This window comes from Metopolophium dirhodum, chromosome 1, assembly GCF_019925205.1.
Source record: "Metopolophium dirhodum isolate CAU chromosome 1, ASM1992520v1, whole genome shotgun sequence".
Taxonomy (NCBI): domain Eukaryota; kingdom Metazoa; phylum Arthropoda; class Insecta; order Hemiptera; family Aphididae; genus Metopolophium; species Metopolophium dirhodum.
The window spans coordinates 118,902,753-118,930,707 of NC_083560.1; the positions used below are offsets into that span (position 1 = coordinate 118,902,753).

At 28.1% G+C, this 27,955-nt stretch overlaps 1 protein-coding gene across 1 annotated transcript in view; it reads left to right on the forward strand.

Moving 5' to 3' along the window:
- LOC132933649 (uncharacterized) overlaps positions 1-27,955 on the forward strand; it is a 47,473-nt gene continuing 19,518 nt past the window's right edge. The window contains exon 1 of the transcript XR_009662917.1: positions 1-165. The gene's annotated coding sequence lies outside the window, so the exon portion shown is untranslated. The remainder of the gene's footprint in view (positions 166-27,955) is intronic.

Consider the following 27,955-nt stretch of genomic DNA (forward strand, 5'->3'; position numbering starts at 1 on the left):
TCATTATATTATAATTTATAGTATTGTCAATTGTCATTGTGTATTTCATATTTTCATTTTTCTTTTTATGACCTGTGAATTAATTTTAATTGTGATTTGTGATTTGTACGATGCGCTTTACACTTTGCAATATCTTCAAATGGTATAAAGCAACAATTTGTTAAGGTAAGTTTAATAATTGCTAGTATCTACATAGTAGGTACAATGCATAATTTACATTTTTCACTCTAACTAATTCAGTTTCGGATTTTCAATATTTTACTTGGGGGGTCAGAAAAATAATATAATATAATTTATATTATTACCTACATACCTATTATTTTTATTTTTATTAAAAACAAGTATTGTATGTATTAAATTCTGAGCGCAGCGATGAATGTATTGATTTTACAATGATGTGTGTTTTTTTATCATTTTTTTTTTTGTAAAATTTATAATTTATTTCCAGACTTTATTGAGTATGACATTTCTTAATTTTGTGAAAGTATTTCGTAATTTCGTTGCAATATTAGCTAATATCATAATAATTACTACGAATTAAAGGCAAAAATGGATTGGAAAAATCATCGTTAGTCTTTGTTTTTTTGTACTACTTAATTTTTAGACCTGCAAGAACCATCAATTTACGGCCTGGCCCTGCCCAGTCTCCGTATGAGCTTTTGACGATTGAGTAGGGCCGGCCCAGCCCTTGCAGGTATTTACGAGTACTTTTATCATCAGGCTAAACTGGTATTTTATTTGATAAACTTTCAATAAATAATTAACGTATTAGTTTGAACATTATTTTACGTTTCAATAGGTTTAAGAAAAAAATATTGAATGTTTGGTTGTTTTTTAGACGAAATTTTATTGAAAAACAAATTACTTAGTAGTTAGTACTTACTCTTGATATTTCATATTTGTCTATCATAGTGCGAACGTCAACAATACTGTCGATGATCAAATAAATATCTATTACCTATACATTTAAATAGTATGAACAATGAAATAACGGAAATCCTCGGAAAATGTATTGTAATTGTCTGCTTTAGAAAATATGTAGTAAATGGTGGAAAAATAAACCTATCATCGCAATCCCAATATAACCGATTATCGGGAATAACCGGTACTGTGGACGATTTTATTAAAACTATAAATATATTATTGTTGAAAAATTAAAAATTATAATTCAACATATTATTTCAATATGTTTAAAATAGCCAATATGAATACAAATAACCCTGTATACTGCGTATATAATATAAAATAAATATTTATATTTTAGCCTGTGGGGGACGGGGTCCAGTACTCCTAGACCCCCGCCCGCAAATAATATTATTTAACAAATAATATTTTTAGATTGTTATTGCATTGCATTGCATATTACATTCTTAGTACTTATAGGTAAGTATCTAATACAATTTATTAGATAAATACGATTTTAAATTTTATATTATTTTGTCTTACCTAGTACCAAAAAAGTTTTTCGCAGGTTTTTGCATGTGCAAATAGAATCATTTAATAAATAACAAAAACGCACGCAACGTTGCAATCAAAAAGCAATCAAATACTAATAATACTGTCAACAAATATTATTGCTATAGTAGGATTAATATTAGGTACCTACTGATAAATATATAATATATTTAACCTTCTAAAAAAACATTAAAAGTAGAATTTTTCCAATACAATATGGACCGGTACTATTTTAATTGCGGACCGGCGGTTGAGTACCATTGATATACAACACCAGTTTCTACTTATTTTATTTTTAAATGCAACCTTGTAACAGGCGGCGTTCTGTAGTATGGGATAATTTTTGGAAAAATTCAGATAAAAATGTTGTTGGCCAAATTTGCAAAAAAACAATTATTATATATTTGGAAATTTAATGAACTTAAAAGGTATATGGATATACGTTTGAAGCTATCATATTGTCTGTCATTTAAATTAAAGAGTTTTAATGCTACATCTAAATTAAACCTTATTAGGTTACCTATACTATACATAGGTAATAAACATTTACAATATTGTTTAATATACAAAATATGTAAAACAAACTTACAAAAATATTTTATTTTATAAATTATTAATTCTCAAGAGTTCTTGAAGATTTTCTCCTAATTAAATTTGTTCATTTAAAATTGAATATTTTAATTATTATACATTTTAAACATTATATCAGTTTATACATTATTTTTAAAAATTATTTTTCTTCTTTACCAATTAATGTCAATTGTTTTATATATGAAAGCGATAACGTCTTTATTTATCTTCAGCGATTATCGGATGCGTTGTGTACTATTGTGTCTTACTCAAACAAATAACAACTAATTTATCAGTTGGAGATATATCACGATGGCTTTTATTTACTTTATTGGTAATGTATGGGTATTTACTGTTTTTTTATGTGTGTGGCTAAACCTATAGGTTTTTTTAAAATTATAGTTGTTAGTTAAGATAAAGAACCGTTAAAAATACTGAAAGTTAAACCATAGTTGCATAGTTGCATTGTTGCATACCTATAAAAAAAATGCTAGTCATTCTTTAAGCGCGTTCTTTAGCTTTGAAAAGGTATTTTTAGGGAGTTTTCAGTTCATTTTTAAGGACATTTTTTGATAATTTTTAAAACATTTAAATCTGGACCCTACTTGTAATTTAATTTATATCTATTTCTATAACAATATTACTTAAATATTTGTTCCTTATCGCCGCTAGGTCATCTTATTCAAGAAAATCGTACGATAATAAACTACGTTTAAAATGATGAAATATTATTTTTTAAATACTTTTTTTTTTTAAATTACATTTTTTTTTTAAATTCACATTTATTGTTATTAAAGTATTACCTATAATATAGTACACGCATATTATTATACCAATTGTATAAAATCATGTAAGTGAACCCACATTATACACCCATATTTTTTTTTACACAATTTTGAATTCAAACACGCAATATATTATTAAGGGGTATGAATAGCATTCAAAAATTCTATTAAAATGTACTTTTGTATTTCCAATAATATGGGTTATTGAGCGGTTTGAGAGTAAATACACCTATTATCAATATTGTAGAAGCGAAGTTAATTTATGCCTGTATAAAATTCAATTTTAAATATTTTAATTACTATACTCAATATTTCAAATTGAAAAAGTAAAATATCACAAGTTTTAAGAGTTAAATATTGGACTGAAAATAAAATATCGAAAATCGACTCCTATACAAGCCTAGATAAACTTATTCTCTTCAATTTGTATAATAGGTGTTCATACTGTAATGTCACTCAGTAAGTTATATTATTGGAAATATGAAACTAAGTTTCAGTGTTTCACTAAAATTCACACTTGTAATATAGCGTGTAAAATGTTGTGTTACTGACATGTGCACATGCGGGTGCGCTTCGCTATTTATTTACACACAGTCACTCACACTACGCACACATTTACACGACCCGCATGCACACAAATAGAAAATTGGCTCTTTAGTCAGTATGCATATCCCTTTAAGTGAAATAAAAACATATTGTTTTACATGTTGTTTTTATGTTGTTGAAGATGTTCTTTTGATAAGTAGGATACAAACAAAACACGGTCGATAATAATATTGTCGTATCCCTTAGAAAATAGGGCGAGAGAATATAATAATATTATGACCTTGTAACATTTTACCACAAATACGTGTGTTTGTGAACTGTATATTTTACTCGTTTGCCATTGATAGAGAGAGATAGATTTTATAATTTTATATTGAATGTACACAACGTACATAATAATTTGCATTTATGTGTCGACATTGTTATGTGCATACTATGTACAATATTTGCTAAAAGTGCGTATTATCATTGAGTATTGATAGTATATATAGTACTCAATTGTATTATTCATTAGGTTATTATTTTTATTTTTAATACAATTTTTAACTGCGGAGACGCGCGACGAGTCGTTGAATGTGCAATGATGGCACGCTATGTGGCCGTTTACGAACCGCGTTAAGTTAACCGTCCACATAATGGGACCCTGGTAGGTACCGAGACTAAAAAAAGGGCGTAAAGACTACGAGCAATTATTCTTAGGTATTATATATTATTATCTCGTCACCTCCACTGCCCGCAGTCGTAATTGATAATAATAATAATAATTTATTAAATTAGATCGAGTGCAATGTATACGGACTATCAACGCACTATAAAATATTACAGCACCGCCGCCGCACGGTAGTATAGGACATAATATAATAATACAATTTATTTTAGCAGGCCAATACTACTATTTTTATGAACTCAAAAATTATGTTTTTTTTTTATCAATAATATTAATTATCATTACGATATGCTGAGGCTAAATAAAGAGTTTAAAATGAATTAATTAATATATCCTAGTCAATATATTATCTATTATATTCTCAAAATATTAAGTATAATTTAATGGTTTTTAACTTTTAAAATGATATATAAATGTCCACAGTTACACTAATATTGTTCAATATTATAATATATTATATCATTATCTATTTGTAATGGAAATTCATAACTGCGTTTAGTAGCATCAGTAATTTGGTTTTCTTATAAATATTAACTACTATTGTAAACACCAAGGTTTTGGCAATTTCGAAGATACTTGATAATATTTAGGAAAATATAATATTATAGCTGAACCCGCTGGCACTTCGTTGCCCGTTAAATGTATCAATTCTATATGACTCAAACTTTGTTCAATTCGTTATTTAATATTCGGTGTATGGTGTATGGTGTTCTTAATTTATCTTAACTTTTTTGTTGCCCGGAATAAAAATTCTGATTCGCAGCAGTATATTATCAGGTAGGCAATCTACCTGCGGTAGATCGCGGGCCCCGTGCTGTTTGTACGTAAGTGTATGATTTAGCTCTAAAGTATCAACATTGTACCAAGTTTATCATTTTTACTTAATTTCACCTACGGAGGATTAATATAATCAATTAATACAAAAGCCTAACGCAACCGTACTAAAATCCGATGAATAAAAAAAAAACAAATTTAACACTTTTTAAATTAGCCTATCTTCTTCCCAGAGGTCTAATCTACACACAAATAATCATTTTTATCTATACTAATATATAAAATGATAGCGTTTGTTTGTATGTTTGGGATAAACTCCGAAACTACTGAACCGATTTCGAAAATTCTTTCACCAATACAAAGCCACATTCTTTGTGAGTGTCATAAGCTAATTTAAAAAGGGAAGTGATCACCCTCGATAGGTGCTCAAACAGGAGTTTTGAGATTTACGATAGTAATTTTTGTTTTGTAATGGTTGCTATGGGTTATATATATAGATAAAAAAAAAATTTTATAGACGCTGTTGTTTTTTTGGCCATGTTGCCAGGTGTGATACCATAACTCAGGAACCACTTATCACACAGCGTACAAACTTCACAGAAACCATCTACATATCAATCTTAATATGTCATGAGATTCAAAATCGGTCTGGTAGATCTTGAGTTATAAGATTTATTCAAAATGTACACTTATTTTTATATATATAGATAACGGAATATATAAAAAAATTACGTTTTCTTATACTATTATAGATAATAAAAGTCGTATAGGTGTCGACGTCAAGGTCAAGTATACAAAAATAGATTCCTAGTTGTCAAATATGATTTCAATAATTAACTGTCAAAAATGATAAATACAAAGTTGAAACGATTCTGAGCAAAGATGTTCTGTCAGCTTATTATGATGTTATAATTAAATTTTGTCAACATTTTAATTTAAAATTGCTTATAAAAAAATTGTGAATATGTATTTTTGATATATTTTAATTGATAATGAACTAAATTTAAGGAACCGTAAATTACTGCATTTTTAAATCATTGGTATGATCATTTTAGACATTTTTAAGTATGCAAACTTTTGCAATTATGTCGAATTTTGTAAAAATTCTAGCCTTAAATACTTATAAAAAAATTTTTTGTCATTATATTTTCGATAATTTTTAATTAATTTTTGACCAACCTATAATACGAAACTTGCATTACATTGTCAAGGTTTTTGACCAACTAAAACAAATTTTTTAATCGGCATTTATTGAAAAAAAATGAATATGTAATATGTTAATCGTCTATAATATTATATGTATAACTCAGAATATTTTGAATATTTTATATTTTTATCATATACAGAAAATGCTAAGTAATATAAACATTTGCAAATAATATCAAGTATCTACTGTTATTCAATTATTCGTTTTTGTGGTACATCATTAAAACAGAATCGATTTCTGGTGACACAGTTTGAGTTTTGCCTTAAATTTATTTTGTTTTCCCAGAATATTTTGGAAAAAATTAGGAATTTTCAATTTTGACATTTACCAACTAAAAATCACTAGAAAATATGAAAATACAAATTTTCTACGTTATATCATTTACTTTGTATATCTACCAAACAAAAAAAAAAACACACATCATTGTAAAATACTAATAAAATAATAATATATCTACCTAATAATATATATTTTAATACATTCATCAATCAACTCAAAATCTACTATGATCATATCTCACTTTAATATTAAAATAGTTTCATATAGGTACCCACGAATACTATTTGTATGATATAATTACACCAAAATAACTAAAATTAATTAAAATTAAAACTAAATTTGAACTAAAAATGTGTATAAAAGATAATTGAATTTATATATTTTTTAGATTAGGTTGGTAACAGAATGAATAGTTCATAAAAATTCTTGTTTTACATTTTCAATTCTTAGCTATAAAACTTGAATATTGTATTTATTTAAATTACAAAGTAATTTGATAATATTCAAGATTTTGATGAATTTTGTCAATATTTATACTTTAAATACGTATATAAAAAGTGGGTAAGTGGATGTTGGTCTGCTGTACAGTAGGTTACATGTGGGTCACTATAATGGATGTTGTTATATTTGAATTCAATGATATACTATCATTGTATAAGAAAAACTATTCTGAGCTAAAATAGGTTGGCCTATGATATTACTAAGTATATTTAATGATATTATTATATACGTGGAATTTTGTTTTAAATTTTCAAACCTTAGCTATGAAAGTTGAACCATTTTTTTTTAGCATTTAATTAAAGCGTATATAAACGTAGGACTATTGGAATAAACTGTTGACGCGTATACGCGTCAGCAGCTTTGAAAGAGACACTACGACGCGGCGGCAGCAGGCTCATATCAAACTGAATAATAATAATAATAATAATAATAATAATATCGTTGGTCTGTGAGGTTGGTTTGATATTGGGTTGATCGGGTTGATCGCTAAACATACGAACTAAATCGAAAAACAGGGAACTGGAGTAACCAGGGACTCATGTTCTAATCTTTACTTTTCTTCAGTTTCGGCGGCGGCGGCTTGGCGGCTATTGTGACGATACTCGGCAGCAGCTGTAGCTACACGCTCAACGACAAACATACCGCCGCGCGTAGTATTTAGCAACTTTTATTATCCAAATAACGGTCCTTACAATCACCTCATGGTATAATAGCAACTTTTATCATCTAAATGACGTTCATTATGATCAACTTAGGTGCGATAAAAATTAGCAAATCATCTTGGTACTCCAACTCTTTATTTTTAGATTTAGTTCGTACGTTTCATACGTTTTTACTATCCCAATCACAGACCAACAATATTATTATTATTATTATTATTATTGTTCAGTCTGATAATAATATGAACGTGCTGCCGCCGCGTCGCTGTGGCGTCTCTAATATACTTTAGACGTATCCGTATTTTTTATTTCAAACAGCCGTGGCCCAATGATTAAGATTATTATTAACAATCGATCGATTAATAAGAATAGAGATATAATATTATGTATATGTGTGATAATAGTAGTTAGACAAGTAGTTTGAGTGTGTAGCTACAGCTGCTGCCGCGTATCGTCACAATAGCCGCCGAGCCACCGCCGCCGAAACTGAAGAAAAGTAACGATTAGACCATGAGTCCCTGGTTACTCCAGTACACTGTTTTTCGATTTTAGTTCGTATGTTTTGTGATCAACCCCAAAATCAACCAGACCAACAAAATTATTATTATTATTATTGTTCAGTTTGATATTAGCCCGCTGCCGCCGCGTCGTAGTGTCTCTTTCAACGCTGCTGACCGCGTTGCCTTGGCGTCTCTGGTTGAACGAGTTGATCGGATCACAAAACATAAGAACTAAATCTAAAAAGAGTGTACTGGAGTAACCAGGGACTCATGGTCTAATCGTTACTTTTCTTCAGTTTTGGCGGCGGCGGCTCGGCGGCTATTGTGACGATACGCGGCAGCAGCTGTAGCTACACGCTCAACGACAAACATACCGTCGCGCGTAGTATTTAGCAACTTTTATTATCCAAATAACGGTCCTTACAATCACCTCATGGTATAATAGCAACTTTTATCATCTAAATGACGTTCATTATGATCAGCTTAGGTGCGATAAAAATTAGTAAATCAACCTGGTACTCCAACTCTTTATTTTTCGATTTAGTTCGTACGTTTCATACGTTTTTACTATCCCAATCACAGACCAACAATATTATTATTATTATTATTATTATTGTTCAGTCTGATAATAATATGAACGTGCTGCCGCCGCGTCGCTGTGGCGTCTCTAATATACTTTAGACGTATCCGTATTTTTTATTTCAAACAGCCGTGGCCCAATGATTAAGATTATTATTAACAATCGATCGATTAATAAGAATAGAGATATAATATTATGTATATGTGTGATAATAGTAGTTAGACAAGTAGTTTGAGTGTGTAGCTACAGCTGCTGCCGCGTATCGTCACAATAGCCGCCGAGCCACCGCCGCCGAAACTGAAGAAAAGTAACGATTAGACCATGAGTCCCTGGTTACTCCAGTACACTGTTTTTCGATTTTAGTTCGTATGTTTTGTGATCAACCCCAAAATCAACCAGACCAACGAAATTATTATTATTATTATTAATCAGTCTGATATTAGCCCGCTGCCGCCGCGTTGCCTTGGCGTCTCTGGTTGATCGAGTTGATCGGATCACAAAACATAAGAACTAAATCTAAAAAGAGTGTACTGGAGTAACCAGGGACTCATGGTCTAATCGTTACTTTTCTTCAGTTTCGGCGGCGGCGGCTCGGCGGCTGTTGCGACGATACGCGGCAGCATTTGTAGCTACTCGCTGAACGGCCATCACGATCAACACATACGTTCCTGTTACATTCTGTTAGAAAGTTTGTCATAAGATATTGAAACACCAACGTTTCTGTAATAGTTTTCTGTACCTAGTACAGTAGCTGTAACTGTAGAGGGACAAACAAACCGTCGTGCGTCATTTTTAGCAACTATTATCATCCAAATAACGTTCATTACGATCACCATAGGTGTAATAAAAATTAATAGTTTAATTTGTACACCAATATAAAAAATCCCGGAAATTACCGAGAGAATAAATTTGCCATATAAACAAATGCAAATAGGTAGATTAAAATATAATAAAATAAAAGATTAACTAAAAAAAGGTGGGTAAGTGGATTTCGGTCTGCTGTACAGTAGGTTACAAGTGGATTACTGTAATGGATGGTGTTAAATTTGAATTCAATGATATAATATCATTGTATAAGAAAAACGATTCTGAGCGAAAACTCCGTCAGCCTATGATATTACCTAGTATATTAATTGATGATATTATTGTGAATAAAAAAATGTATATATCACCTATTTACATGGAGCTTTGTTTTAAATTTTCAATCCTTAGCCATAAAAGTTAAACATTTTATACATTTTTAACTACAAAATAATTTATAAATTATAAATTATAAATTTGGTAAATAGTGTCAAAATTTGAACTTTAAATGCTTATAAAAAAAAATTGTGCCTATGTATTTTTAATATTTTTCAACTGCTATTAGAACGATATATCAGGAGCCTTATATTAAATTTTCACGCTTTTTTACCCAACAAAAAAATGATATTAATATTTATGGAAAAAAAACTAAAAAACTTGAAAACTGACCGTTAACAGCTCAAAACGAGTCAAATTATTTTCAACATTTTATTGTGTATAGAAAATGAAAATATAAACATTCAATAAAATTTCCATGTATCTACTGTTATTCGTTTTTGAATAACAACAAAATAGCAAAATCGCTTACATGAGAAATCGAATGAATATCCAATATTATAAAAATATGAACTACAAACACTCATAAAAATTTAATTTGATTTACTTGTGGACATTCTTTTTTTGATAAAGATAGACAAACTTATTTATAATCTTGTATTAAATTTTCTAACCTTAGATTTAAAAAGAAAAATGTTTATGAATCCTCAACTCAAAATAATTTGGTAATAATTTTCGTGTTTTTTTCGTATTTTGTTAAGATTCGATCTTTAAATGCTTATAAAAAAAAACTGTGACCACGGATTTTTAATATTTTTGAAATGTCATTATAACAATATTGTAGGTGCCTTGTATTAAATTTTCAAGCTTTTTTACCCAACAAATAAAGTTTTATTGTCATTCATAGAAAAAAAGATTAATAAAATTGGAAACTGAAAATTTTCCAAAACAGTTCAATACACATCAAAAATTTTTAAAAATTTCATAGTGTATAGAAAATGCAAATACAAACCACCAGTCAAAATTTCCTGTTTATACGTTTGTTTGTTTTAGAATTACACCTAAAACCAAAATCGATTTTGTCAAACACCGATATTGCTTAAAAATCCCCATTTTTCCATAATTTTTATACAGTTTTTCCCAGCGCTTTTTAAAACTATTGAGATTTTAAAAATTTTCCTCCATAATGCACCAACTAGATTCACTTTCCCATCAAACAAGATACTATTGAAGAAAATCGAAGCAGTTTTACTGACCAAAACTATGATGACAGACACAAAAATAAAGAAAAATTAGAATAAAAAACACACATCATCGTATAATCAATATATTCATCGCTCCGCTCAGAATCTAAAATATAACAAATATAATTTTTTGGCCTTAAACCCTGCAATTTGTGGTTATTAAGAAATGAATGTACCTATACTCAGGAAAAGAACAGAAAAACAGTAGTTAAATACATTTTTTTGGACCCCTTTCTTGAACAAATCCTGATTGCGACACTGTTGCCCCCCATCACCACGTGGTGGTGGGGGGGGGGTGTAGGTTAAAACTTTTATGACTGAAGTCGTAAAATCTCTAAATAGGTTAGGTTACCTATCGGTCTGGTTACCGATCGGTCCACCTACCTGGTAATTTTTTTATTAATTTACGACATCGTTGTCAATTGCTATAATATAGTTATGTACATAATATGTATCGAAATTAAATTCTTCGGAAACATAATTATTTATAAATTATAATGATTCGCCGTGTTTGAATTTATACATTTGAATATTAGATATTATATTAAAATCGTCGAGCACCTTTAACAAAATAAATTTGGGTAAAAATCTTATGAAATAATGCAATTAAATATACAGTGAAACCTCTGCTTTCAATACCTCTAAATTATGGATACTGATTAGTTGACGATTTTTTTTTGGTACCAAGTACAAACTACAAACTTTCTACAATCTTAACATTATATTTATTAACTTTTATTATATTATATCACTACGAATATGTCATATTTTTATTCGTCAACCACACACAAAATAATTTATGAGTGTAGGTAGTGTACACTATTTAGTGCATAAACTCTGATAATAAAAGGTAAATAATTATATGTTCGATAGTATTCTAGCACGCTGTTATTGTTTGTATTATCCTTGAAATTATTATGTAAATATTTAATAATAATATGTACATAGATATTTTGGTCTTTAACATTTACAGAGTCCAATGGGTCTTAAGCAAGAGCGTCCAACCCGCGGCCGGCCAGTGGTATAGATTTTAATCCTAAACCTCGTAAATTTCAAAACCATCAATTAATTAGGTATGAATATTATTATGAGATAAAAAATTATATAAAACTAAAAAAATATAAAAAATAAAATAAACCGTAAAATGATTTAATTGTGTAATATGAATGTACCAATCGGATAATGTATATTCGGATAGCGATTGAACGGGCACACATTAATTATCGATACTGGTGATCAGACAATTAAACTCGTGTAACATTTCCTATCATGGCAGTGACATGTTAAGACTTATGATGAGGGGGGGGGGGGGGGAATGGGGCAATGACGCTAGGTGGTTAATTTTTTAGAGGTAGTAACTGTTTGAAGTCCGAATAAAACAAAAGTTTTGTAGGTTTTGTAGTAACCATATTTTCTAACAAGACGCATTCATTGTTTTATAAATATTCATATAATAAAAAATTCACATTTTCGGCGTTGGAATTTTATTGAGGTGGTATTGTTTTTAACGGATGCACCGCAGCAATATTGCATCAGTGACCAATATGCGAGTACCTTTATTTTGGAAATGCCTTAGCACTCGCACTGGTATCCATTCTATTATCATTCGTAATATTTTCCAGTAAATATAGGTATAAGGCACGGTTATCTACTCAGGTTGGGAATCGGTGTATAATTCTCTATAGCGAGTTTTGACCCGCGTGGCGTGCATGCGAACTAACAGCGCTGCCTGTCACGGGATCATTGGTTAACGAATAAGTGATTACAAACACTTGTTTATATAATGGTTTTTACGTATTTTTTCGTATTAGTAACATTGTTTTCATGTATTAATTACTATTAAATATTGTTGAGCCTTTGTATAATTGTATATTAGTGTGTGGGTAGTTATTTTATTTAATTTTAAAAGCTAAGTCGTTTCATTATTAAGTGAACATAAAAAATTAGCTATTTAGTATTTTAATCAGTAAGCAAAACGATACTCTATGAACATGTTCAATTCCCAGTGGCGTGCCCAGAAATTTAAAATGGGGGGACAACAACATTTTTTTTTTAAATAAACGAAAAAAGCGGGTAAGTGGAAATCGGCTCTGCTGTACAGTAGGCTACAAGTGCGTGACTGTAAATTTGAATTCAATTATATATATATTATGTGTGCAAAAAACGGTTCTGAGCAGAGGTGGTTTGACAGCCTAGGATATTTTATATTATACTTATATTGTTATTATTAATATAATAATATATATACATTTTTAACTACAAAATAGAAAATATTACAAGATAGTTAGATAAAATTTTTTATGAATTTCTAACTCAAAATAATTTGCACATTTTCGTGATTTTTATGTAATTTGTCCAAATTCGAACTAAATGCTTATAAAAAAAAATTGTGATTGTATTTTTAATATTTTTCCACTTTAAGAATATATTAGGAGCTTCGTATTAAATTTCAAGTTTGTTGACTCAACGATTAAAATTAATAATTTGGAAAAATTAATGACTCTTATTAACATGCAGCTGTAATAATTAATAAGTGGTTTTTTGTAGGTCGGTAAAATAAAGACAACGGGGGTGGGGGGTATAATCCCTATCTTCCTCCCCCTGAGCACGCCACCGTGATAATTCCTGATTTTTATACTTAATTAAGAGGGTGTCATCACACTGTTTGTTTTCTCAGTCTGGCTTATAGACAAAACACATTTACGAAAAATCGTTTTTTTTTTCGAATAATTTTCGAGTAAAATAACCTATTACAAAAACGATAGAGAATAATATTTTTGAGGGTATGATACATCGATCTAAATATTTTTAACATCTTTAAATAACAAACTTTTATTTTTATTTGATAGTCGAATACAAAGTCAAATGATAAAAAAAATTAAACTGATTATGTCATACCTTCAAAAATATTATTCTCTATAATTTTTGTATATAGGTAATTTTACTTTAAGATTACTCAAAATCATAAAAAACAATTTTAGGTAAAAGCGTTTTAGCTAATATGTTGCTTGTGGTTCTGAAAGAAAATAAATATTGCGCTGACATCCTCTTAATATATTATACAAATACGTGAAGACAATTACACTTACATTTGTTGTCTCTGTATAATTGAGAGATATCGAAGGAGAAGAAAATGTAATAAGTTTATTATAAGACAGTGTATATAAATAATAGGAAAATTAAATTTTAGAAACAGTGTGATGAAATTATAATATTATAGTATAATTTATGTATTTTATTTCAGGGAACTAATTATCATTGATTTGTAGATTAATTAAATTATTAAAATAAAGGTACTGACATTTTCTAATTAAGTAATTTAATGTACCTATTTTGTTTGTATTTTGATCATCAATCTTTATTTAGCCACTATAGAAAAAAAAATCAAAATCAATTAATAGTAAAATAAATACTATAATATTGTAATTTGTAATGTTCTTTATACCTCACCACCACCGTTATAAATAACTGCATAAAACAAAATTTCTAGTGGGCGATTGTCCCACTAACTCTTCCACAATTTTATTACGCCATAACCTTGTTTACAATTAATATTTAAATTTTTACATGACGAAAAAGATTTACATTTTGTAAATTCCCGTCCATAACGATATAATATAATTATTATTATGGTCCCGTGACTACTAGCGCTTAAGTTCATCAAAACACCGTTTTGGGGCCACAATTCTTATCTCGTCTTCCAACCTGAGATAACCGTGGTATCAGGTATACCTCACATTAATTTTTTTATACACGTATACAAAATAATATTTTTCATATTTCCCAGCTGAATGATTAATGAATTTCGTTCTTATCTAAAAATATGTTGGTCATTATCCAATTATTATTTTATTACACTCTGATAGAATATAGAATAGAAGTTATTGTTGAGCACACAACCTACCAAAAAACAGAAAATTTAATTTTAGGACAAAACTTAGGTAAACAAGTACGGTATAACAGGCAAGTTCCAAGTGGTTGCGTCGCGGTCGTTCGCGGAATTGTGATAACGGAAGTGGATTTTGGACCAATTTGCGTGCAATATATGGGGTTCTCAATATGGTAGGAACACGATTTCAGAACCTTTACTATTTTCGCAAAACCATTTGAACGTCACTGTAACTCATAATATCAAAAATTACACCATTCCGGACAAATTAACGAACAGTTGCCATCATGTTGTGTGACGCCCATATCGATTATAAATTGTATGATAGGATAAACTAACTTAACAGGTGTTCGAAACTGAGCAGTATTAAAAACAGAAATTATTTATAAAATGATACAATTATAATACGCTCGGATATATAGTATATATACATTATAATGATATAATAGTTGTTATATTAATAACATTATAATATCATTATATTACCACATTATCGAAGTATTATTTATACATTTGGCAACATTTATCCGCAATTTTATTATGTCGTTTCTGGCGGTGGTAAATTCACCCACATGTATGGGGAAGTCTTCCGTTTTTTAAGACTATTAAGCTCTCCCGATGGTAAACTCTACCGGGTGAACATTATGTTTACCTGAAGGAAATGTTTAAGATCCCCAGAGTTCTATTAAATATTATTACTACACTATGAATTGAATATATTTTTCTTGTACTCTTCATCCATCTCTGTTTATATTTATCAATGACCTAACAGATTTTCAAACTGAAGTAAGCATACAAATTCAAAGTTACAACGAATAAAATAAAATAAGTAAAAACACTCATACCAAAAATAAAGAAATAAATCATATCAAAAAAAATTATAGACTAAAAATCAACATATAACTTAAGTTTTTTGAATTCTGTTTGTAGGTACTATCATAAAAAAATTAATTTAAATGTTTAGAATTTTAATTATAATATTATTGCTCACAGCAGCTAAAGGCATTAATGTTTTTTATTATATAATTTACATTATTAAAATAAAATTTAGTAATTGGTACTGAATTATTATCACAATCATTTTTTTTACACGTAGGTAAAAATGTGTAGGTATGCGTCTTTATAAAAATTATATTTTTCATATTTTCCCGTACCTATATTATAGCTGAATGATTTTTGGATTTCCTACTTATTTACCGTTTAAAATCTGGTGTATATTATTCAATAAACTCTCCCGGATGTATGGTAAAGTCTCCCGATTTTTAAGACTAGTAAGCTCTTCTGATGGTAAATTCTATCGGGTCAACATTAATGTTTACCTGAAGAAAATGTGTAAGCTCCCCCGAGTTGTTTTAATTAATGTTATTGCTACACTATGAATAGGCTATTTATCTAGTACTCATCCATCTCTATTTATATATTTTATCAATGCCCTAACAGATTTTGGAACTGAAGTATACATAAAAATGCAAAGTTACAATAAACAAAAAAAAAATAAGTGAAAACACTCATACCAAAAATAAAGAAAAAAATTATAGACTAAAAACCAACAAATAAATAACTTAAGTTTTTTGAAATCTGTGTGTTTGCAGGTACTATCATAAAAATTAAATTATCAATGTTTTTGATTATATAATTTACTTTATTAAAATTAGATTTATTAGTAGGTACTGAAGGGTACTAGAGGGTTTACATGCTCCCATTTGGGTAGTACTGAATTAGACCCGGGAGATATTGCATATTCCCGTCGTTACTCGGTGGTCCATTGTTATACTATATTTAATCGTTCACAATTTTTTTAAAAGGTCAGTCTGATAAGACCCGTCCACTTTTTATTACCGATTAATTAAATTTCGATACACCATGCAGTGTTATAAAATGTACGGTTAAACGTGGACATTAATTATTGTCAATCCTTCCATTAGTTTAAAAATTAGAATATGAATCGACTGTTGTTATGAAACAGTACGGTAAGAACATTATTTGTGTTAGTATGCGGATTTTTAACGATACTTCAGTTTATAAGTGATTTATGGGCATTTTTAATTTACTATAATATTTTATATTCTAAACTTGCTAAAAAATTGAAATATCGAAAAAAAACACTCATACAAACAAAAATAATGTTCTTTCCATCAAGTTTCATAATAGTTCATATCACTCTTATTTTTAAACTAACGATGCTAAACGTGATCTGTTGAGAGTAAATTTGCCATGAGAGACAGAGACAACAAATGCCCGTGTTACGCCCTCTTAACACGGCCACCGGGCCACTCACACGCGTTTGTTTTCGCAGTGTACGCCCGGTTATAATCAGTGGCATGTGATGATAATTTAAGTAGCACCAAAACCTAATTCCATGTAAAGTCTTATAAAAAAATGTTTTTACATATTATATTTAATTGTTTGTAGTAAATTTAATGTATGTCTATAAATACTGTTCAAGGTTGTATTATTATTAACAATATAAATATATTATGTATATTATTTAAAATAGTCGTACCGTGGGAACTCAATGCTGATCGAAAACGACATCAATCCGTAATGTGACGGCAAAATACATACAATAACGTACTTACACATTACTTCAATACATGCACTTTGTACTGTTTGTCTATTATCTTATCTTTCCATACCACGGCACTTTATAAACAGAAAATAAACAGTATATATTATGTATAAAGTATCCAATGTAAATTTACAAAGTGATATACCAAGCATGCTCACATCCATTTTTCCTTTAATTATTTAAATTTTGATTTTTCCAATTTTTAAATATGGATTGATAATTTTTTTTATATTTTGAATTTTTTTTTTTATTACTTAAGGAGTGTCCTGTGGCGATTCAAACTTCTATATTACAAATTAGAACCCTATCTTTTACTGTAAATTATTAACTGGATTTTAACGTATCAGAATCAAATTTCGAACGAGTAGTTTTTGTGTTATTTAAGTTTGTGTACCTACCTGTTAAGGATAATAGTTCCATGATAATGGGTTTAGAGAATATAGGGGCTATGGTGATTTAATCATTTTGGTAATTAATATAATATATCAATAGGTAAAATAAAAGTATATAAAAATACAATAAATATTAGACCAAAAAATGATTTGTTTTATATTTTGGAAAACCACTTTTAAGGACTATTATATCCTCATAATAAACTTTTTAATAACTGAGAAACTACTCAATTAAATTTTGAATTAGGAACATCAAAGTTATCAAAAAAAGTAACCACTTTATAATTTACAGTAAAAATAATATAATATTTATTGTTTTTTTAAATATATATAATGTTTTAATCCTATGCATATAAACATATAATATTCGATGAGTATGTAACAACTAATAAGTAATCAAGTGATAAACTACTCATGATTGTTTGAAATCTATAATGTTAAGTACCTACTTACATGACATGACTATCCAGCCACTAAGTTAGGTCTACCTAGGCATATCTACGTATGCTTATAATATTTTGTTTAATAGGGAATAATATAAGTAAAATATTATATAATTTTTTACTATATAAAAATCTGAATAACATAAACTATCCATTTCATATTAAATGTATTGTTACTTGTAACTACTCGAGACTTGGGCTAGGTCGGGCAACTGCCCCCACTCAAAAAATTTAACGGGGGCATTGCCCCCTTGGTATTTTGTAAATTAATTTGAAAAGTATTATAAAAAAGGCATTTTAGATTTGTAAGAATTATTTTTTCAAGAAAACTGAAAAATATAATATTTTTAGAATATTAACTAGGTACAGAAAAAAAAAAATGAATTGATTAATCAAAATGTATTTATTTATTGCCATTTGCCATGTGCGATATGCCATCATAATACATCATGATAATAAGTAAGAACCAAACCAAACAGCAAACTGCAGCCTCTTGTGTTCCGAAATAATCATTAAGGTTTGGTAAAGTCTTTGTTCATATACTATGGATGGAGCCACAGCGTATTATTTTGTTGCCGATATTAGCGACGAGTCTCCGAACTAGGTGATCGATATGCACATGCGCGATGCAATTCTTCGCATAATTATCCATAAGTTACTATTACTGAATTATTCTAAATCATACTTCGTGGTTAATTATATAATTATAGTAATTATTATAATATTATTATAACAGACATTATACTGTTTTTTCAATATAATATTATATTTAAACATAATATGCTGATTTGATAATAAATTATTTGTGGATAAATATGTAAGAAGTTGTGTCGCGCATGCGCATATCGAATACCTAATTCGGCGACTCATCGTTGATATTAGAAAAATTTTTTTGTATTGGTATAATACGCTGTAGATCCATCCATAGTATAATGATCTAAGGGTAAAATGAAAGGCTGTTTTCCTATTCGCGATAACTGTTTAAATGTGAACTTCCACTGATAACAATATGACCCGACACGTTCTCTTTATCTTGTATTATCCTTCACTATTCATCGTTACGTTTGACTGTACGAGCTTTGAGCGTAGTGTTATAGAATTACTACATTAAAATATTACTATAATACTATTTAGTATATACTATTCTAATATCTTTTTTGTACAATTCAAGGTACTTTTGTATTATGTTATATTTGTGTGTATGACTTAAGTTATTATTTGTATAAGCTATAATTAATATACAGATGCACAGTGTGATACATTTAAAAATAAGGATATAAACATAAGAACTATAAATTATAACATTAGGTATATCGTATATCATTCATTATATTTATAACGTTATGACTTATGGACTTCGGAAATAAATTCCGTTTTATGCAAAAATAAAGTAATATTTTATATATAGAAATGCAGAATGTTTTTATTAAATGAACCATCGTCTTATCAAGATTTTTCCATAATATCATTTAATTTTACATACTACAATAAAGATTTAGTTTCCCTTATATCCCTTATATCCCCCCATAAAAATTTCCCAAGTTACGCCCATGTCTGTATTTAAAATCAAATATTATTTTTAAATACTTTTTTCGTCTTACTTTATTTACAGGGACGTCAAATTTAAATAAAATAATACAAATTTATAATCGTACAACATTTTTATTTATAGATCGTTCATCGTTGTATTTTGGTACATTGTAATATTTTTAGTCTAAACATTTTTTATCTAAACATGATATACGCAACCCGGATTCGGTTATTCCTGGTTATCTGTCCTTGCATTATCGCAGAATATGGTTGAATGACATTGTACATTTATAACTATGTTAGTGTATGATTTAGACTAAACTATAATAATATGTTATGTGTACTAGATAAATCTTCAAAGCATCAAGTATCAATACGACAATACGTCATTTATATCGTGCTGGTTTTATTATGTTTTTTAATATTTAAAACTAGATAGTGCTAAAATAAAAATCCTAACTCAGTTTACTAATGATTTAATTTATCTATGATGTCATAAGACCAAAGTAAAAATGTAAAACACAAAATAAAGTATTTGAAAGTATCTATCTAAAAGTAAATACTTTTAAGTATCTTTTACAAGACTGTGTACTTATTATCATTATTAATATGTATCGTAACTAAAACAAAATAAAGTAACTTATTTAAATTTGACACTACCCCATCCCCTTCCCCCAAACACACACATAAAACAACCCAGATTGTTATCATCCAACATTTTCAGATTTCAGGAATAATCATTAAGATAATAATATAAAAATCATGAGTCATGACCTGCTTATGACTAATACAAATAAAGACTAAAGACAAATTCAAACGAGGCCGATACGGCGATATCTTTATTGTTAATTGTTACACATGATTATCAAATCCCAAAGTTGTAAAAGTTATAAGTGATTATCATGGTTGAGATTTCATAGCACTTATAATTGCAAATATATGGCTATAATATTAATTTTAATATAGCTGAATATGTGCTAAAAATATGCAATAATTTGAATATAAAAACAAAGTTAAGCACAATTTAAGGCGGTACAAAGAATAAACGCAACACTTTCAACCGAAAACACAACTAGTAGGTATAGTATGTACAAGTAGGTTCACTAAGTAGTCAAGTAGACAATTGTATGATATAGTTTACATAATGCTTTCAATATTCGTTTGGTGATGACCACCATAATTGGCAAATAACAAAACTTTAAAATTAAAACCAAATATCTACCTACCTAATAAGAAACGATGCGTCAGCGCGTCGTGTAGTCGGTCTATTTTACTTAATCTATATTTACTTTTAAAGTTAGATAATAATCAAAAACACATTTATTATTATAACGTTGTTTTATTAAGTATGATCAATTTTAATTAAAAATAGGGTTAAATTTCAAAAAAATCTCATTATAAGTCCAGAAATATCACTGAAATCTAAAAAACAGATATAAACAAATTACAGAATTATAAAATAGTATAAAAAAAAATTATTATAAAAAGGATTTAATAATTAAAATATATTTTTTTATATGATGAAAAAGTATTTCAGCGTCTATACTATAGTTATTGGTGCATATTATTTAAGATAATTTAAAATATTGGCATTATATATAAATATTAGCATTCTGATTTCCTGCCATAAACTTAAAGTACCTAAGTTTTAATAGTTGTATATCCTTAATTTTTTTCTAAGATATATTTAAATTTAGCTGCCCATCAGTAGTATATGTATATATTTTATAATATTATGTTATGTTGAATTTAAATAATAATATTTGGTGGGTATTTGCGACTAATTTATGATTTTTAACCACTGGTTGCGAGACTGGGAGATGTTATTTTGCACCAATTTAATTACTTGTAATTTGCGCCACCAATAGGTAAATATATTATATCACAAATATATTAATAATATATTTATTTATATATACATAGAGTATGTATAATTATATACATTTATTTATAATTATAATATTACTGATTTTCTATTCAATTAAACTTAATTATTTGGTTATTTAAAAGTGGCGTAAATTACAATTTTAGTAGGTAAATGATGGCGCAGAATACTTATTGCCCTTTTATTTAGTTTTAAGTGGCGCAAACCACATCCTTAAAAAGTGGCACAAATTACCTAAATTAATTTTTAGATGTGGCGCAAATTATACATATAAATTTTTTTGGGGAGTAGTTTTCGGCGCAAATTATATACGCCCGCGAGACTGACGCGCGACTATGCGGTTGTCACGAACCACGGCATCGTCCACATGGGGTCCTGATATCCAGCCCACAAGAGAACATTACAGTTTCGAGTATAATACTCAAGTTTATAATACTCACAATGAATATTACTGTTTCGAGCATGCAAGCCGGTTTCGACTGGTGCCGAACAGCAGTCAGCATGCCGGGGAACGCGCAGAGGACGAACATGGGGTCCTGGTATATATCGGGGTCAAGTACTCGGGCCACACAAAATAAGAATAAAGTCTCGAGCATGGAAGCCGGTTTCGACCGGTGTCGAACAGCTGTGGAGGTAAGCGCGGGATCGGACGAGTGTTCGTCGGGCGACTGTAATCTTCTCTCGCGGTCAGTAGACTATAGTAACGTAATAAACGGCTGGCTGTATAATATAATAAGCACTAACGCACCAAAGAACCGTACAAATCATTTGTACCAATATAAATATATTAGGTAGGTAGGTATCCATAATATATAGCTATAATCAAAAACATATCAACTTCAAAAAATGCATTAAATTCCTTTATTCGTATTATATTGTTTTGTAATATTAATTTTCACCACGGTATAGATTATGCGAATACTTGATACTTACTACGTAAGTATAGGCAATTACAAGTTACAATATTGTAATGTTATAATAGAGTGTGTAGTGGTTTAAACTTAAAAGCATCAAGTATCTATACGTAATTTGTATCGTGCTGGTTTTATTATATTTTTTAATATTTGTAACTAGATAGTGCTAAAATAAAAAAATTAATTCAGTTTACTAATGATTCAATTTATCTATAATGTCATTAGACCAAGATAAAACACATAAAAGAAAGTATTTAAACGTATTTTAAATACTTTTCAAAATAAGTATCTGTATCTGTATTTGAATACTTTTTAAAACTATATTTTACAAGACTGCCCATTACAGGCAAGAATTAGGAAATAAAACTGGCAGAGTTTACAATCGCCCGTCCTCATCCAACCATTCATAGAATAATATTGTAATAATTTATTATTATAATACTGGACGGCTAATCTGTTACGAACTATAGTCAATCTCCCGTTGTACAAATACTTACATCCATTCCCATTTGGTTAAAAATATATTGATGTTCTTATTAATTTCATATGTGAAGTAAATTATTATAAAAATTGGCATAGTATAAAAAATTAAACCTTGGTATTATAGATCATGAATTTAAAATGTGTTAATCTTGGTGCTTTTTGAAATGTATAATAACTATGTAAAATGAATTATAAATAGAGCTGGACCGATAACACTTTTTTCCGATATCCGATATTCCAATTTTTATGGCCGATATTAAACTGATAACCGATCCGATATTTTATTTCCATGAACCGATATAAAAAACTTAAAACCAGATATATTTTTCAAAAACCAATGAAAGTATGTAACCATATAGATCATGCGATATATAAAAACATATTAGATTTCCCCAAGGATAATTAATAATAAATAAATAAATAATAATTAATAACTTTAAATATTCTTTTAGTTGAATAAGTGGACAAAAAAATAAAACAATATAGGTACTAGTAATATAGTTATACAATATTATAATTATTAAAATAATCAAACTGATTAAAATGATGAAATCACTATACTTTTTAATAAATATTAAATAATTATTAATTAAAAATTAAAATATTTATACATTTAAAAGTTGAATTTAATGAAACTATAATAATTAATAATTTTTGGGTTATTATCTTAATCAATTATTATATATCAATAAAATCATAACCACGGATAACAAGAAAAATAATTAAATAAACAAATTTTAATTGAAATTGTGATTGCATTGTGTTTGCTATGTTTACCTAATTATTTATTGTTTTTACTTTTTATTATAATATGTTTAAAAATAGCTTTATTGGTATAACCAACACCATTACATACAAATTGATATGCGACTGCATTATATCGGTTTTATTATCGGTGTTTAAAAAAAAACCAATAGCCTATAAACCGATAGTACCAATATCAGCCGTGAGCCGATATTAATATCGGGTATCGGTATCGGCCCAGCTCTAATTATAAAGGACTTTCAAACACCCCGTTTAGGTATTTACATATTTGCGAAACCTTTTTCGTCCAGAGCTGTTTGGGAACCAAAAAATAATGAATGGGAGTCGTTTAGATTGCACAGCTATTATAATGTAAAGCTGGGCAAAAGACAAATGCTACCGTTATGAAGCTGCTTTAACTGCAAAAAATTATTACGTAATAATAATTTGATATATATACCAGGTGATCAATTAAATTTAAAACATTCATTATTTAAAAAACTATAAACGTTTTTGAAAATATTTGTTAACACAATTTTATGTTGTTAAAAACAAATTTTTTAATATTTATATTATGTTATTTTTATATTTTACTATTTTTAATGGCAGTATGCATTTTTAATTCATTAATACTCCAGATCAAAATATTTTTTTGTAATACTTTGAAGTATAAAAATTAAAATAAGAACGACCAGTTTATAAGATATAAGTAGGTACCTATAACTTATAAACTACTCTGAAATTTGATTTTTTTTATCAAAAATTGGAACGAAGTTATGCTTCAGAATATGAAATTAAAAATGTACGTACCTACATAAAACTATGTAAAAGAAATATATTTAAAAACAATTTATTATCTGAAATGATGAGTGATTTAAGTTTGATGGATCACCTGATTTAAGAATAGCAAGGCTGGACAAGTTAGGTTTTTTTAACTTGTAAAAGTTACGAGTTAATTAGAAAATAAAAGTAACGTAACTTAGTTCATGTTCATATAAAGTTACTTTTTTTTAAAAATAAAATTAATAATTAAACCTACCTACCTTTTTTAAAACTATCATAAAATATAATGATAATTGATAATATTAAAAATGATTAAGTATACCTATGTTAGGTTATATGTCGTGTATGGGATAGGTACTGAGTAAATTGTTATATTTTTCTTTTGTTAATGACGTGGTTACCCCTATAACATTTCTGTCTATAATATAGTTATATAATATTTTCTGTGAACATGCAATATAATAACTTACTATTATTATAAATTATTATTTACTAAAATATATTTAATATTTCGGGTTTCTTTTTAATGAAATCAATTTTACAAAATTGAATTTATTAAAAAGATGTGGTTTGGGAAAAAATTAACTTAACGTTCCAATAAAATGAATTAACTCGTTAAGTTAGAAGTTACTTCTAAAAAAAGTAACTCGTTAATTAACTTATAGCATTGAGTATAGATTATATACCATCTATACTCAATGCTAGGGATTGTAAATTGAAAACAAGGCTCCACGTAAATAGGTTATATATAAATTACTTTATTCACAATAATATCATCAAATATACTTGGTAATATCTTAGGCTGACTGACCGTTTTAGCTCAGAATCGTTTTTCTTATACAATGATATAATATCATTGAATTCAAATTTAACACCATCCATTACAGTGACCCACTTGTAACCTACTGTACAGCAGAGTGACATCCACTTACCCACCTTTTTATTTATAATATATGTTTAGTATAATATAATATTCTTAATATAATTTGTTTTTCTCATAATATACATAGATAATTCTAATGGTTTTGAAATTGATGTGGGGGCCACATTTATATCTACCAGAGGCTCTTCTTTTAAATAAAAATAAATTAACAAAATCTACTCAGTATGAACCCCTCACCCCTTCCCCCCTAAATAGGTATCGATCTGTAGATAAGTTTAAAAGTATTATAATTAAGGTAGTAACTAAAATATAAAATATAATTTTAAAATTTTATAGAATTTCGTAATTTGAAAAAACGGGCACTAACAACCGTATAATAGTTAATATAATCATAATATTATAACGTCCACATAAAACATCCATCCAGAAAATATTTTAAATACAATTCAAATAGCTAGATTTAAAACAATTAGTAATAAATAAATAGTGAAACACGGCATATTATTGACATATAAGTAAATTTCATATTAAATTAAAATTAAGTTATTTTATATATACATACAGTTTTAAATGAAAAAATACACAAACTTTGATGTTATTAAATATTTACGTAATAAGTTCAAGGTTCGAACAAACGATAACAATGGTAGAAGACGCCATCGAAGATGATATTATTTACCTTTATATTATTATCAGCGTGTATACTAAATATTTTACAATATCACTCGTATAATATTTTGTGTGTGACTGACGAATAACAACGACGTCTTCATATACACTGTACACCATATGACAGTGGTTTTTAACCTTCTGTAGTTCATGGACCCCTGAAGAAAGATTTTTAGAAATCACGGACCCCCTTACCAATTATTTTTGAATATCTTTTTTTTTTACATCTCATGTTATTATAACCAAAATTATAATAATAATTTTATATTACAAATTACATAAGTAGACATAACAAAACATACACATTTATAGTTATTTTTTGTACACTTAATAATTGTGATAAAACTTTAGATACCAGAAATGATTTTGTTTTATTATGATGTAACTCGAAAACGAAGAAATATCATATGATTAACCGTGGATACTAGACATTTTTACCAAATGTTTATAATAGCATTTTTATCATTTACTGTCGCATATGAAGTAAAATTAAACGTTTAATACGTTTTTTAACTAAAAATAATTATAATATTACATGTATTTTATACTGTTTACAATAAACAGTACTTTTAATATTGATTATTAATAAAAATTTATATTCTATGCGAGTATATACAAAACAAAAGTGAATGGAGGGTCGCTAAAAAATTGAAATTCAAAAAGGTGGTCACCACAGTAAAAAGTTTGAGAAACACTGCTTTAGACGACTGACATTCTAATTTTAATAAATTTCGATAAAAAATTGTGCGTTTGGTCTAAAACCTTGAGACAATGTAATATAAGGTTCCTTTTAAGTTGATCTTATTTGAATTAATTCATAGAAAAAATATTTTTTTATAAGAATTTTACCCGTTGTTGGTATCGCTATGCAGAGTCCTGCCATTTAGTAATGAGTGAGCGCTGCGCTCACCTCGTTGTTTTTTCATCATTATTTATTATACAATGAACATAAAATATTGAAACCTACAACAAATTATTGATATTTTAATCTTTTGCAAAATATGTTCTTACAATTTTTCTTAATTATAAATTGTTCACCACTAAAAATGAATTCATAATTTTTTATACATAATTATATAATAATATAATCATTATCATTCATCTTGGCCCTAGTGGTCTGAAATATTTTGCTGATTATTATACAGTACGCATATAATTGTACGATTGCCGAATTATTTCGATTCAACATAATATTTTACCTCCCTATACAGCCAAAAGGGAGAACAGGGTGAGTTTGGTTCGTCTGGATTATTTGGGTTACAAGGCGAAAAAGGTGAAATTGGAGAAGCTGGGTTTGAAGGGATGACAGGTATTTATTATTAATGTTTTGTTAGTTATGTAAGTTTATTTATATTATTAGACATATTGGTTATTAAAAGTTCTTTTTTTTTTTGTGTTTCCCTTAATTGTCCTTCTTTACACCAAATTATCACATTATATAATTTTTACATAAATCAAAATTGTTTAAATTGAAACAGTAATCATAAAAATGATGAATGATTTAGTGCTTTTCCAGAGCAAAATAACGGTTACCTATTGTGAGCAGTATTGTGATTTTGTAAAATGTATGGGTAACAACAGTGTTCGGACTTATCTAGATAATTATATGTTCATCTTTTTTCTTATCTAGATAAATAGTTGCGATAAATAGTGCTCCTTAATAATAGATCTGAGTTTACGAAAAAGTATTTGGTTAATCTATCGAGTAAGTGCAACGCTCAACTTATGGGTATTAACAACATTGCATGTCGATATCTAATCAAGAATTATTCATAAAATTATTATATTGGCAAAAGTATATTAAAATATGTGTCGATTGAAGGTATAAATAGTATCAGATAAATCAACTAATAAATAAATAAGTAGCTCTCAAAATACTAACGAGGTGAGCGCCGCTGGCGGGTTAAAGCTATAGTATTTTTACGAA